General features: G+C 36.1%; 1 long non-coding RNA gene across 42 annotated transcripts in view; it reads right to left on the bottom strand.

Annotated features, from left to right (window-relative positions):
* Positions 1-16,596, bottom strand: part of LOC147834235 (uncharacterized) — a 385,840-nt gene that overhangs the window by 359,208 nt on the left and 10,036 nt on the right. For 3 of the 42 annotated variants that reach the window (XR_015506149.1, XR_015506148.1, XR_015506144.1), the window contains exon 3: positions 2,469-2,616. The exons of the other annotated variants lie outside the window; for them this stretch is intronic. This is a non-coding gene — a long non-coding RNA (uncharacterized LOC147834235). The remainder of the gene's footprint in view (positions 1-2,468; positions 2,617-16,596) is intronic. 42 annotated transcript variants of the gene reach the window in all.

Raw genomic sequence — 16,596 nt, forward strand, 5'->3', positions numbered from 1 at the left:
TCACTGAGCAAGTGCTTACAAAGGAAATGACGTTCTCAAGTTGATAGACCTTCTAACAACTACCAGATTTCCTACAGCAGACCCAGACTTCAATTAAACCTTCACTTTAATACTCAGTCAAGTTAGTTTGTTCTCCTGATGTTTAGGCCTAGATGTACCTGATGTACTGGATTTACTGATGTCTATAAACAGCGGTAGACAGTAACAAATCTTAAATGTACTTGTTCAACCATCTGCACTTTGAGAATTTTAACTTCTCCACATTGCTTGGCAGCATCACATTGTACTTGTTACTGCACATATTCTCCATCATTTTGAACAGAAAAAACGATCGTCTTCTCCAAGGTGAGAATAGCAGTGTCTGATTTATGAACAGATTATTTTAAACAGTTAGGTCTATGAATTTGTTTGTAAACCACAGAACAATTTATTTGAGAATTGGACTGATCCAGGATTCTATGTATTTTTTTTTTTCAAATAAATAACTCTGAAAAGAAATTTGAATGATCCAATTGAGCCTCTAGTTAAAGGGAAACGGTCCAGTCACTGATTCAAATGATTCAGTCAGACAGAATGAGTGTACACTTAAAGATTCAGATGCAACAAGTCTCTGCTTAAAGATTTGATACAAATTATCAAATCAGAGTGAGTCTCCACTAAACGATTCACTCATTCAAATGATCCAGTTTAGTGATTCACTGATTCAAATGATTTAGTCATCTACACATTAGCAAATCTACTGTTAACATTTAATAAAAATAAAAAATAAAAATCACAAATCAAATTTTGATTTAATCATCATCAAATTGGTCCATGCCTATGCGAGTTTCTTTCCTAAATTGAATATTTTTAAGAAAAGCTGAAAAACAGTTCATAGTAAACTCATTCAAATGATCTGTTCTCCATTCAATGATTCACTGATTTAAATGATTTGATGTGGTTAGCAAAACTCACAAATCTCACTCAAAAACTTGCACAAAACACTATGCAGATCAGTAATTAAGTAAATAAAAATCATTTAGGTCTTGCCAGTTGTGAACAGGTAAGCTATTTTTTCCACTGTATGAAATGCTTGAATATGGACATGTCTGTATATGTGTATTACCGTATTAACAGGTTATGTGTTGGAAAGAATCAAATAATCAAAAATATTGTAAATTAATGCTTCTTTCCTGATCCAGTAGAACATTTTAGATAAAATGTTGAGTATATATTCATCAACATGTATTCTTTTAGATGCCTCATGGTATTTTTGTTTCGCTTGCTTGCCCTTTTTAACTCCAGCATTAAACGTCATTAGCAGTTAGTGTAAAACAAGGTTCATGCTAAAAGTTTACCTTTTTGATTCTAACAATTAAATAAATACAATTAAATCTGTTTTTGTGTGAGTGTTTTTTAATTAAGGCAAATTAAAAAGAAGTAAATAATACTTTTAGTAAAGTAATTTTTTTTAGGCATCTATATTTTTTTCTGGCCGTCATGGTGGCACAGTGAGTAGCCAGATCTCGCTGTCAAGCCTCGGCTGGGTCAGTTGGCATGTCTGTGTGGGGTTTGCATGTTCACACCGTGTTTGCGTGGGTTTCCTCTGGGTGCTCCAGTTTACCCAACAAGTTCAAAGATGTGGTAAAGGTGAATTGGGTAAGCTAAATTGTCCATAGTGTACGTGTAAATGAAAGTGTATGGGTGTTTCCCAGTGATGAGATGCAGCTGGATGGGCATCTGCTGCGTAAAACATATGCTTCATAAGCTGGCGGTTCATTCCACTGTAGCGACCCCAAATTAATAAAGGGACCAAGTTGAACAGAAAATGAAAGAATGAATTTTAAATACTTGACTTATGTACTGTGTCGATCATAGCATGCTAAAAAAAAAAACATTGGTTAATAAGCTTTGATAGCTAGATTTTACTAATTAACAGCATAATCCAACAGGCACATCAGCACCAACCCATCTTAAACAAACGTCGTCACAGAAATGCACACTGCTCTGAAATGCCAAAGACATGTTTTCCATTTACGAACATAAATGTTTGTCGCCCCTCAGTGGCCGCATATAAGAATGACCAGCTAACAGAAGGTTCATGTACAACAAACTGGCTGTTGCTTTGGCTTTTTTGAGCATCTTTATGTGTCGGGAATCTGCTAGTTATATTGATTGGAACAACACAGCAAGTATAAATCCAAAGTTATCCAAAAAGTTCTGAGGATAAACATACTGGATTTACCAACTAGTTAGCCAGAAAGCTTGCTGAATGCAGATTTTTTAGCAACATGACTGTTTCCCCTCTAACTTCCATAGCTGCTCGGATTGCTTACATCACTGTTTTGGCTATAGTTTGCACAGTAGGGGATCATGGGATGGTGAGAATGTGGCTACATCATGCCTGGCCTAATCCATTTCTCTTTCTCTCTTTCTCTCACTCATTCTTCAACACAAACAGTTAGAGGAAAGCACAGCACACTCGTTACCTCCAGTCCCGTTGCCAGAGAGGGGAAATAAACAGACCAAATTGGGAGTGTTTGGACTGAAATAAGATGAGCGGGAATCAGATTCAGCGCTGCTACGTCAAGTTCCCCAGCGCTGCTCCGCTTGGATCATCTATTAAACCCACTAAAGCTGGAAAAATAGAGAGATGTTGATGTTGGAGAGCGAGGAGGAGAGCAGAGTGTGCAGGTGTAGCATTATGTCAGAAATACAGAAAAATGAGGGAAGCAGAAGCATGTGATTGAGATGAGATTCTTTTTCCCACAATTACTCATTCACACATTCTCAGTCAAACACACACTTACACACACACCTTCCTTTTCCACATTTGACTCTCTCACACACACACACACACACACACACACTCCGGAATCCCTCAATTTTTTACTGTCAAATGTGATCCTTCCACTTGTGGTTTCAAGAAAGAAATATAACTACCCTCCAAATGTTTGGAAACATAGGTTTCAAAATGAGGTTATGGACAGTATCAGCATAAATCTTAATATTTGTTTGGCATGAACACATTAGCGTAACTTGAAATTGTCATTTTAAACATACAATAATGATTTTCCTTCTTTATTACTTAATATAGATGCCCCAGGCACACTGCCTTGAAGGCATTGATGAATGGGAATTAATCTGGCCATGATTAAACCGGTCAGAGTCTATTTTTGTGAATAGTATTGGTACAGCACACCTTTATAAATTGATAAATATTAATAAAACACATATAATTTGTTATTAAAAAAGATATAAAATATTTTGCAAAAACTTTTTAAAAACTTAACCTAGTCAGAGATGTAGTGTAAAAATTAAAATTCATTTAAAATTTCCTGTTAAATTCCACAAAGAAATGGCAAGTATTACGTCAATTTTAAGGGATGGTTTACCCAGAAATTACAATTATGTCATAATTTATTCTCGCTTTTGTGTTTTTAAACCTTCATGGGTTTCTTTGAACGCTCCTAGAGTGCATCAACTTCCATAGTAATGGGAAAAACAGGTCACTAAGCAATCCAGCAATCAGCATTCCTCAAAATATATATCTATATTTTTTGTGTGTGTTCACCGGAACAAAGAAACTCAAATAGGTTTTGAACAAGTGAAGGTAGAGAAATGATGGCAGAAATTTCATTTTTGGGTGAACTATCCTTTTAAACAATGTTTTGAAGTCATATTTGCAACTGTATTTTCTTGACAAGCCATACTCTTTTATTTACAATTTTTTACAGTGTACCGTTTCATACTTTAGAAAGGAACTTTATTGATGTAATTCATTCTTCTTAAGTAGACTATTTAAATCACATTTAAAAACTAAAAATTAAAAATAAAAAACAAACCAGATGTCCATGTTATAAAGCCTGATGCGGACACTGGCCAACAATAAAACAACAGGCCTATGGATGCAGGTTTACGAGAGTTTAGAACTGGGGTACCAGTATCAGCCCCCAACCCCCAAAATAACAATGCCAGTGACTCGCGACCCCCACATTCATACTGACAACACAAAAAAGTGCAAAAGTCTAACAGCCATAGGCTATAATTAATATAGTCATTTATTAATAGGTTTATTTAATATGAACCTCACCCAATGAGATGGCCACTCAGAGATCATCCTCAATGTTCAGTCGTAGCCTGTATTTACTGTATTTCAATGTATTTGATTGCCATAAAGGTGTCAGAAAGTTTAACTCAGAGCTATAAAATCAATCTGCTGCAGCTGACACTATTGCTGTGTTGTTAGGCAAGGCAAGTTGTATATTGTATACTTGTATAGCACATTTCATACACAGTGGCAATTCAAAGTGCTTTACATAAACATGAATAAGAATGAAAGAGACATGTATAAGAAAATAAAAACAAATAATAACAGATACAAACTAAAAACAAATTAAATACAAATAAAACAGAATAAAATTTGTTTAAAAAGGGTTATAAAAGAATGAAAAAGAAAAGAAAGATAATAGTGTGATCTGTCGGATATAGCACAGTGCTCATTCAGTAAAGGCACAGCTAAACAGATGTGTTTTCCGTCTTGATTTGAATGTGCCTAATATGTTGTAACCCATTTGACCATTTCCGAAAGCTGGTTCCAGCACCGGGGGGCAAAGTAGCTGAAGGCCGATTCACCCTGCTTTGACTGAACTCTTGGAATTTTTAGTTAATATGATCCTTAAGATCTGAGTGATCTGCTACTGTAGGTTTGTACTCAGTGAGCATATCTGTAATGTATTGAGGTCCTAGGCCATTTAGTGATTTATAGACAAGTAATAATACTTCAGAACTTATTCTGAATGTAACTGGGAGCCAGTGTAAAGACCTGAGGACAGGTGGGATCTGCTCTGATTTTCTGGTTCTGGTCAGAATCCTGGCAGCAGCGTTCTGGATGACTGTCTGACTATCTTTATGGTAGGGCCAGTAAGGAGTCCATTACAGTAATCCACCCTGCTGCTGATAAAAGCATGAACAAGTCCTCACTGGAAACAAAGCATCTAATTCTTGCACTGTTTTTGAGATGATAGTTTGCTGATTTAATTACTGCTTTGACATGGCTACTGAAACTCATATCTGACTCCAGAATCACACCAAGATTCTTGATCTTATTTTTTGTTGTTTGAGCCTTAGAGCCAAGATATGCATTTACCTTAACAAACTCATCTGTTCCCATATGCAATGACTTCATTTTTTTATTATTTTTTTGTTTAATTGAAGAAAGGTCTGGCATATCCAACTGTTCATTTCATAAATGCATTGGCAGAGGGTGTCAATGGGGCTGAAGTCATTAGGCAGTAAGGCTAAGTAGATCTGAGTGTCATCAGCATAGCTGTGGTAGGACATTTGGTTCTTTCTCATTATTTGGCTCAGTGGGAGCATATATAGGTTGAACAGGAGAGGATCTAATGTAAACAATAAAAAATAAATAATATAATTAATAAATAATTGAAAGGCTGACGCTTTTTATGTGCAAGTTGCTGCTTTTTTTAATGTAACTCTTAACTACTATTTTTATATTCTGTGGGTTATGAATAAAATACAGCAATTCTTACATTTTACAAAATTTATTTGAAGTTTGGAAATAACCAAGCGACCCCGTCATTGTCCTGCGACCCCTACTTTGGGAACCACTGGTCCAGAATATAAGCCCATACTAAAGTAATAGGACTTTTTTCCCTCAGAATTCTGAGATTACATTGAACAACGGACTTGTGCTGAACTGAGGTCATCTAATGAACAATTCATGGGAATGTAAAATCAAGTAAGACTTGTGAAGGGACCTGTACATGTGTTTTAGCTGATGACAACGTCAATGTTGGGGATGACAGTTTGATGATTCACCTTGGATGCAACCGAGAGTGAGCATAAAATGTAACACTGCAGAGTGAGTGCAATCAGAGCAGAAAATGAATGAAAATCAGCTTTCTCCTCAAGAGAAACTACTTCCAGTACACAGATTAAAAGCAAGGCTTGTAAACATGCCATGCACATTTCTGATGACGCAAGATCAATACAAATGCACTGTGGTCTAACGCAATCAAGCGAATGAAAAGTCACCTCCAGAATCACTGTGGTGTGAAACACAACGCCTGAAGATTTTCCTTAAATAAGAGATAAATCACAAGATAAATTGGAGAAAGGAACACAACCTTAAGTTTATAGGTTCACTTCTGAAACTTAGACCGCTGGAAGAACCCTTTTTCCCACTTCATTCCACCAGACCTCCCTGCTTTCAGGAAAAGCAGCGCAGTTCTGCACGGTCACCTGTGTACATTTTATCTGAAGATCGGATTATCTTCCAATGATGTAAACACACTTACAGATTGAAATAGGTTGTTGCTATGGACAATGGCGGTCCAGTGGAAGCTGATGAGCTCCTGGCAGCATCATCTCAGTAGAGAAGCCAAAGGGCAATCAGCAGAACAGAGCATGAAATGCAGACCATGAGATTCGCGAGGCCCCACACACACTCACTGACACATGCCTCACACGTTCATGAGCTCATACTGGCTGGTGGAGAGGCTGGATTTTTACAAGTGGCAGAGTCAATTGAAAAGATTAATTAAACTTAAAATCTGACAGTTTAACATATTTATCCAATTTAGTATTAATATGCTTTCATAATGCATAAACACTGTCAAATCTGTTATTTTACCCTACTGACAGCTAAGTTTGAACTGAAAGAAAAAAACAATGTATACTAAAAAATATGTGTTATTATTTGTATTAAATTACTGAATTAAAAAGAAAAGTAAAACACTAATATTTACAGTTCTAAATGAATACAATAGAATTAAATTGGCATATTGTCAGAGTCAACAAGTCGAATGCCCAACAGACATACTAGAGGGCACTCTAGACATCACAACTGCCACTGAACTGGAGTACACATCCCATATTTCTCAGCACCTCACACCTGATCTTCATGAACTTTGATTACACAATCTATACAAGTACCACTTTCACACACAATGCTCAGCCTTGTCTATCTGTATAGTGTGCATTACCAAGTATTTTCATTGTAGCCGTGTTTTGACCCATTATTTTGTTTATATATTTATGTTTGTTTGCCACCTGCCTTGACCTTTCGCCATTTTACACCAACCACTCTTTTGAAACTTAATCTTCCTGTACACACTACTCATTACACATATATTTGAATTCAAAAAATAAAATAAAATCACACACCAGCTTTTCATTAACTTTTAATAAAGAATATTTAATTAGTTACTACTGAACAAAATTGTAATCATTTGGTTTAATTACAAAATTAGGGTAAACTAACTTTAAAAACAATGTCTTTATTATCTAGAAAAAAAAGTTTGTAGAAATATATAGATATATATCTTTATGATGTCACAAAACATTATATATTACACTACGCATAAACACACAATTAAACATATTAGTCTGTATGTGTGTGTGAAACAAACTTGCATAACGTTAAAAACATTTTTCTATAAACATTTTTCTATACAATCTAAACCTAGCCATGTTTAGTGTCTGTTGGTAAATTTAATTCAAGTGGTAATCAGTATTTTTAGTGGTAAGACAATTTTGTTTACTCAATTCACTTTTACTCCATGTTTTGGAATGTAGAGGAAACGCATGCAATCACAGAGAGAACATGCAAACTCCAAACAGAAATACCAGCTGGTCCAGCCGGGACTCGAACCAGCGACCTTCTTGGGGTGAGGTGACAGTGCTTACCACTGAACCAACATGTCACCCAACCTTTTAAAATTTAACTAATAATCCTAACCCTAACGTAAAAACTAATGCTAAACTTTCTAACTTGCAGTCGTGAGTATGCAGCCAGCCCCAGACCTTCTAAAGGTTGATTTTTTAAGACTGTATTTCTTCAGCCGTTCTATAAACCAATCAACACTAGGCCTACAGTCTCAAGTGGACATTAAAGACAACAAGAGCCTGGAATGCTAACAGGGTTGCTGCTGATCCACATCAGGACCAGGCCCATATCTGTCAAACAGCCCCTCGAGATCTAGAATTCGCTCCCAGTTGTCTTTATGATTAGGTTTGTCAGGACACAACCTGAAAAATCTCTTGATGCCAGAGTAACCCTCTTCACCCGGAGCGGTTAAATGGGAACACAAAAGTGAGGAGAGGGTTAGAAAACCACCAAACAGCATCATTAATCATAGCACAGCTCCGGCCAGAGTCACTGACAGTCCATGACCACTTCAGTCAGCCAGCCCATTTGTTAACTTAGCTAAAGCTGGTTTTTATTAGCTACAAGACAAACCGACTTCTAACTGTTTTACGTATTCGGGTTTTGTGTCTACATGGGAGAACCCTGGGTGGATCGTGGGAATAATGCAGACTTCAAGGTGTGTTTTTTTGTTAAAAATGTTCGCTGCAGTTGATCAAACTGTTCATAATTTAGTTTTAATAAGATGAAAAAAGCCCAACAAAGGTTTTCCACAAATTGTGATGAAGACCAGCTAGATGTTCTGAACATGATCTCAAAAGCAGACGCTTGTGACTTGGATGAGACTTTGAAATCTTACACGCTATTAAGTAAAAAGCCATTGGTAATTCTAGCCAATAAATCAACTTCTATTGTCAGGTTGATCCAATAAGTTGTCAAATGCACTTATTCTGAGGAGGTCAAAGTTTAGGGTTATGGTGTGTTTAATGATGTACTTGTTTCTGATAAGTTTTTATGTTAATATAGCAACACTGACAAACTATTTCCATTCTGACAGATCCACAAAAAATGCTGTATCATGCATGCCAGGTCAGCTGTTTGTTTGTCACTTTTTTAAAGAAACTCGCCTGCATTATACAACTGTAATAGGTTTGGTTGTCATGTACTTGTCTGTAACGTGGCTCTAACAGTAAACAGACATCTTCTGTATACTTTCTAAACAGTGTACACAGTGAGGAAAAAATGAAGACAAAATAAATGGCATTATATTGCTGTATCGAGGTAAAAAAAATTATTAAATGTATTCAGGTCCATAAATATTGGGACATCGATACAATTCTAACATTTTTGACTCTATACACCAACACAATTGAATTGACTGTCAGCTTTAATTTAAGGGTATTTACATTCAAATCAGATGAACAGTGTAAGAATTACAACAGGTTGCATATTTGCCTCCCACTTGTTAAGGGACCAATGTTCCATGGCCAAGTGAGTGTTATTCTCTCATTATTCCAATTACAATGAGCAGACAAAAGTTCAAGAGTTCATTTCAAGTGTGCTATTTGTATTTGGAATCTGTTGCTGTCAATTCTCAAGATAAGACCCAAAGAGCTGTCAGTCAAGCAAGCCATCATTAGGCATCAAAGGCTATTTGTTTCATTTCAAATAAATTGTACTGTGTATAAAGCCAAAAATTGTAAAATTTTGTGTCTATGTCCCAATATTTATGGACCTGACTGTAAATGCATTAAATTATTATATAGTTTCCTACTCAATATTGATGTCAGGTTAGATTAGAATAGTGTTATTTCAGCATAATTTACTTTCGAATATAGCATTTTAATATCATCAAATAGCTTTAACTGTTATATTGTTATATTTAACCATTATATTATCAAATGTCACTCTTTATTTTTATGTATGTTTATTTTACATTCAATTTGCTACTGCATTAATTTTATTGTAACAGTTTCTAGCTCATTTCCAAATGTTCCTTAAATCTTATTCTAATTGTTATATTTGGTTTAATTTTGCTATTTTTGGTTCAACTGCTGTGTTGGATAACCTTTTAAATAAGAATGCTAATGTTCTAGCCTTTAAATCACTGATAGCCTGGAGACTATGTCTTCTTAACCTCTTCCCACTGTCTCATGGATGGATGTCTTTTCTATATACTAAAAATTTTAAGTTTAGATTAAGAGGTTCCACTAATATTTTTTTATAAAAACTGGAATCCTCTAATTAGTCAAGAATACAACACATTAGAGCTGCACGATTGTGGCTAAAATGAGAATCATGATTTTTTATTTTTTTTTGCTTAAAATCTCTATTCTGCAGATGTAAAATAAAGGTTGATATGAGTCGATTATTATTATTGTTACCCTCAAACATATTGTAAAACAACAAAATTATTACGCCTGTGTGTGTAGGCCTACTGTTGGTTAAAATGCTAAATTTTGTATAGACTTGGAATGGTGGACTTGAACATACTTTAAATTTGTCCTGGTCATTAATGCACAGTCAAAATTTTACAACAAAATGCAACTATTCATAATTTTAAAGTTGAATTATATTTGAGACATATGCTTGCCATTGACAACAATATTAGACCTTTTTGTTGCTGATAAAGTCAGACATTTTTCATTATCACATTCCCTGTTGAATTAAATTCAACATTATATAGGCTATACTATAGCAATACTATATTGCTATAAAAGAAAAAACATATCAAATGTTTGTAGAAATAATAACTTTACAATGCAGTATGATCATGTAAATGATGTGCGCGGTTTTGGTGTTACTTTCACTGCTGAGTGCAAGATAAATGCAAATCATACTTCCCACGATCGCTCCAAACTATCGCTCTGTGCAACAAACTGAACGTTATTAACAACTTTATTACCTGTTGTTCACAGCCTATGCAGGTTCTGTTCACTAAAGTATACATAATTCGTAGCTTGGCGAGTTTTCTCAGTAGTAAAAAAAAAAAAAAAAAATGCGTGATTTCCACACCGCGAATCATTACATGAAGACAGACATGACATTTTTGGGTGAATTATTCCTTATAAATTAATTATATTACACTGTTAAAACCGTTTGGAGGTGTCCCCATTGCTGAGCAACATAAAACAATGTTAAGATTTGTGCAACCTCCTTTAAGCTGCTCCCGAACTTGAAAATATAATTGGCTGAATTGTAGAGATGCTGAATTAAGATCATGTGAGGGATAAAATTGAGATCACGCTCTTGTTTTCAATTAATTGTGTAGCACTACAACACAACTACTTGCTAATTTATAATGTTTGTTTGTTTTTTTTGTTTTTAACCAAGATCTCTGCCCTTTTAGGGCGTACTTACACTATGCTATCTGAACCGTGCCCAGGCCGGTTTCCCAGATCGTTTGAGAAGTGTGAGTGCGCTGAATCAGGCTCAGGCTCAGGCACAGTTCACTTGGCCGGCCCTGGCCCAGTTGGAAGAGGTGGGCTTGAGTGCGGTTCACTTGGGCTTTGGTGCGGTACGCTTGTGTGTGAGAGCAAACGCACCAAATCCCGAAACTGAAAGCGAGATAAGACTTTTAAGGGACTGTTTCATATAGATTTATTAATCAATCTTACTGTTCAATGAATGCAAACTGCCGCAAAAAAAACCCTCACTGCACGACAGCTGCGCACCTTCATTAAACCTTCTCATTCCTGCAGCACGAGGGTTTTATGATTGTTTATGAGCGCCAAAAGTCGTGGATCTGTTCGGCTAAATATCTGACTGCGTGTCACCGCATCCCTAAGGACTGTTTGGCAAAATATTTGATTGCATGTCACTGCATATCAAACGACTTAAACGATATAACTTGAGAAATCTCCACTGTGCTGAGCGAGAGCGCTTACTGAACAGTGCAGCATCGATGACGTAAACGTGCCCAGGCCCGATTGTAATGTGAGTGCGGGCCGTCAGAGGAGGCAGGAGAGGGGACAAGCGTGCTTTGACCCGGTTCGAGGCAACTGTACATAGTGCGAGTACGGCCTTAATTAGTGTGTGCATGTGTCATTTAGATTTTATGTATATTTGTTTAGTTGCTTAGACAATTCTTGTTGGTACTTGTTGTTGTGCTTGTTTTTTTTTATTCTCCTACTTGGGGGTAGGGGTGGGATGAGGGACTGAGGGTTTTTGAATGTTCTTCTTTACCCAAAGTCATTGTTTTAAAAAAATTAAAGAAAATGTTTAAACTATTAATCAATTATTGATGTGGGTTTTTTTGTAGACTCCACAAAAATAAACATTAAAACACAAATAAAAACATTACCAGCCTTCTTTCAAATTTCTCCTATAACTTTCTTGTGGCCCCCTGGTTCATTTTGTTGTGGTGTTTGACTCATTTAAAATGTTTGTTTAAATTTCATATATTTTTTTATATTTTGTTTAACCTTTATTATAATACGCAAAAGTGAATTTGTAATTGTTATAGTTTTACAATAATAACAAAACTGGTTGGACATACACATCTGAAAAGTAACATTGCCAGCCTTCTTTCAAATTTCCCCTTGAACTCTCTCGTGGCCCCCTGGAACCCTATTTTGAAAAGCCCTGCTCTAGACTTTTCAAAAGACCATTAAATGATCTTACATAGTAGACTTGTTGCATGTAAGAGCACACAAAGAGTGTTTTGTCACACGATCATGAAAAGAAAATATTAAAACATTCCTTTTAAATGCCATACTCTGTGACAGTCATGTTCCCTCTTAATTAGCCCGTGTTAATAAAAACAAAATTCATTCTCAACCTCCCTCTCAGGTCAGCTTGTAAAACAGCCTCTCTCTCTGTCTGTATCCACTACAAGCTCTCATTTCTGTGGCCTTAGTCACAAGTTAAATAAACGGCAGCTGCTGGCCGCACCACAGAGGGTGTTATGTAGCGGGAAACAGAATCAGGACTGATGACAGAAATCGGCCCCCATTTATGTGCGAGAGATTCCCAGGTGTGCCTGTGTGTGTTAGTGTGTGTGAAGTGAGAGATACCCCCACAGGATTTTGGGTAATTACATCATTGTTCTGAGTCTGAGAGAGCAGCGAGGTGAGAGCGATCATTTTTAACAGCATTCCCTTTAAAACAGTGTGTGCCTTTTGTGTGGAAACACACTTTAATGCACTCACATACACAGTCTGTGACAAATTTTAAAGACACAATACAGTCTCTTTACATGTTGTGATGATATTATCCAGATGTGGGCTTACTGGCACATTAGGTTCACAAACACGTTTAATAACTCAAAACATGCACGCACAGAAACTGATACAGCTTTGACAACAACAGCAGCATTGGGCTCCAGTGTGAGTGTAAAATGTGTGGGTATGTTTTGGTTGGCCATCAAGCGCCTTTAAATTCATCTGTTTATTTTTAGTATTATCTGGCAAACCAATCCTAAAGTGTAAAAAAATGCAGAGGAAAAACTGGGAAAAATAAGCATAGGTGTATATATTCTAAATGGAGAAATAATGGTGAATTACCACCATGACATTCAGGGTTTTATTTTAACATTCGAGGCGCAAAGTCTAAAAGTATTAGGGGTTTGTTTGAATGCACTTGTGATATTAGGCACGCATGGTCTAACACAGGAGTCACAAATCTCGGTCCTGGAGGGCCGGTGTCCCTGCAGGTTTTAGCTCCAACTTGCTTAAACACACCTACCTGGATGTTTCAAGTATACCTAGTAATACCTGATTAGCTTGTTCAGGTGTTTTTGATTGGGGTTGGAGCTAAAATCTGCCGGACACCGGCCCTCCAGGAACAAGTTTGGTGACCACTGGTCTAACAGGATTGTGCTTCTTCTCTTAATGAGTAATGGGAGTGTTTTGGGTGTAATGTGCATTAAACCAGAGTCTTATCTCCCATTTCCTTTAAGAGTCAGCTGCGTTGGGCCATGGTGCTTTTGCTATTTACATGGCAGACTTTGTATGAGGAAAAACTGAATGCTTCATTAGCGAGAAAACAGTTAATCAGACCATCTGTAGCATGAAAATAAAGAGCAAGCCTCCTCCATTTACATTCTCTTATACTCTTTACTTTCGTAGTAAGAGAACAGTGGAAACTCATTGCACTGAAGACATCCATTAGCTTAAATATTTAATTTTGCTTGTTAAGCACAAAGATGTCTTTCAAAACTCTTTCTAAATTCAGTTCTAATTTCCAGCAAACAAATAAATGAACAATATTAACAAAGTGTGGTCAAAACACACATCCTATTCTTATGCCCCATGGTGATGCAGACGTCTCCAAAACCTGACAGGGGGACAAATCTAAACTTGTTTTAATCAAAGCAAATATAAATATGCATATAATAAATAAAACTACTAATAATAATAACATCATACAAATGCAAATAGTCATATATAAACTGAAAAAGCCCCCGGAGGTGAGGCATGAAGGCAATGTTTTTCATATTTATGTAGAAAATAATCATTTTTGTAACATTTTGATCCTTTAATTTCTTTCATATGTAAAGATATTTGTGTATTGCTGTACATCCTGTGTGTATTAGGCAATGTGTAAGTTCGACCTGCATAGTTGCATAACTTACACACTCTGCGATGGACTTTAGATTAGGATTTAGTTGGTCAATGGCGCAGTCTACTTCAGTTCCTCAAATTAGCAACGAGCCAACAATATGCCTTAACACACCTCCTTTTTAGACCAGTACACTCATGAGTGCACAAAGTGGCGCAAATGGATTTGCTATTTAAACAACGTGGTGCAAAATATGAAAAACAGGGTTGTGCTTTTCTGAAAATAACAACAAATTGTGCCAAACGCATCTTGCGCCAGGTGTAAGATGTGAATTGAAGTACTGTACATACCCATAAAAAAAACAACAACAACAACAAAAAAACAGAAGTTACACAGTAATGACTAGGTTATCTACTATTAAATAATTGGTATAAAAACCAGACTGTGACAAATTTAGTATTAATCACAATGTATTGCAGACTATTGACTGCACTCTTTAATATGAGTCATTAAAACAGTAGCATTTGCTGAGGATAATTTTTCTGTCAAAAGAAAAGGCTAGTGATTACTCCATTGCCATCTTGCTGTCTGTGAGATTAAACTGAATTGATCCCAGAGCAAACCATCAGGATTTTTTCTATGCATCGACTAAAATAAAACAAACTTTTACACACACACAATGGCCACAGGTTTGATATTGTTATTTATAGAGTTGATTCATATTTACTGGTTATTTAGCATTCCATACTTCAGTAATAGTTTTATTGTGAAATTGACATTATATCAGCGAGATCTGTAAGGTTGATCATCAATTTCCCCAGAGTCCTGATGCCATTTGTACTGTGCAGTAAACTCTGATGTGTTGAATTTCAGGCTACCGTGAGTTAACAATTAAAGCTATAAATGAAAAGAGAATGATAGTAAAATAATGATAACGTGTTTATTTATACATCACCTTTTACAGAGGACACTTTACAATAGGAAGACAAATGTAAAAGTAATTTATTGCAGTCAGTATATTACATTTTTGCACAATTAAATAATCTCCTCAAAGCCATGTTTACTTCATTTTGCAATTACTTTTAAACTAAATTGTAGCTTTTACTCTATATTATAAGCTGATTTTGGTGGACAATTTATGAAATGAAGCAAAAGGGAGCTAAACATATTATCCAGCTGGAAAATGAGCATTAGAGGCCTGCCGTGTCACAGTATAAAATACAGCAGAAGTAAGTTTCATATGATGAGGCCATTACTTTCTGTGAAGCATGAAATTACGAGAAGGTATGCTGATGTTCCAGAGATAACCTTGAGAACAGTGATGCAGAGTTGCGAGTAGTGTTTGATTGTGTTTGAGATTTTTCAGATGAGTCTGACAGTATGGAATCAATTTAGTCTCAAAAGAAATTCATGCAAAAGACACGATGTACACATGCGTAGCCAAATTCAAGTGCATAAAATCAAATTCACGTGCGTAAAATATTTATTTATATTCACAAAACATTTTCACATGCTCAAAATAAAAATACATTTTCATAAAATATGTTTCACAAATGCAAAACACCATTTGCAAATGTATAAGAGTGTACAAAAAGTTTTGAATGTTTAAAACTTGCGAGTTTATCCTGAATGAGAATGTGCAAATCCTCTTTCACGTACGACTCCCCCTGGATACGTGTGTGAGTATTTTTGAGACTTTCCTGCCAGAGGCAGGGTAACTCGTACCCTTCATTTGCGCAGACTGTTTCTCTCCAGCATGGCGAACAGAAAAAGCAGCGGTCGCAGTCGCACTTTTTTCATTTATTTAATTATTTGACCATAGCCTCACTCTTTTTATCCATTATTTTGCAGCAGCTCCGCTCTTCTTATTTATTGTCTCGCAGCCTCATGAGCAGAATGTAGCCTGCAGAATGATGAAATATCATTCCGGTCATGCGAGCACAGCAGTACCATTGTGGTCAAGCGGTCAGCGCATTGCGTTAATAAGCCGCCGACCCGTGTTCGCTCCTCACCAGAGATTGACTTTTCTTTTTTTTTTTCTTTTTTATTGTTAACACATATAAAACTTTAAGGTAGTTAAACATTTGAAGTTCTAAAGCAGCTGTTTTCTTTAAAAAGACTTAATAGTGTAATTAGAAACTGAATTGGAAATGACCTTATTTTAATATAGTCAGTCGTGAACTGAGGTGGGCCGGTCAAAGGCTTGAAACTCCAGGGCAGAAAAGGAGTCCCACTCCGGCCCTGATTAAATCCAATGAATGTAAACAAGCTGTAAACAAGCTGAGTCGTACGTGAAAAAGGATTTGCACATTCTCATTCAGGATAAACTCGCAAGTTTTAAACATTCAAAACTTTTTGTACACTCTTATACATTTGCAAATGGTGTTTTGCATTTGTGAAACATATTTTATGAAAATGTATTTTTATTTTGAGCATGTGAAAATGTT

This window comes from Danio rerio, chromosome 13 (genome assembly GCF_052040795.2).
Source record: "Danio rerio strain M-AB ecotype USA chromosome 13, GRCz13ab, whole genome shotgun sequence".
Classification (NCBI taxonomy): Eukaryota; Metazoa; Chordata; class Actinopteri; order Cypriniformes; family Danionidae; genus Danio; species Danio rerio.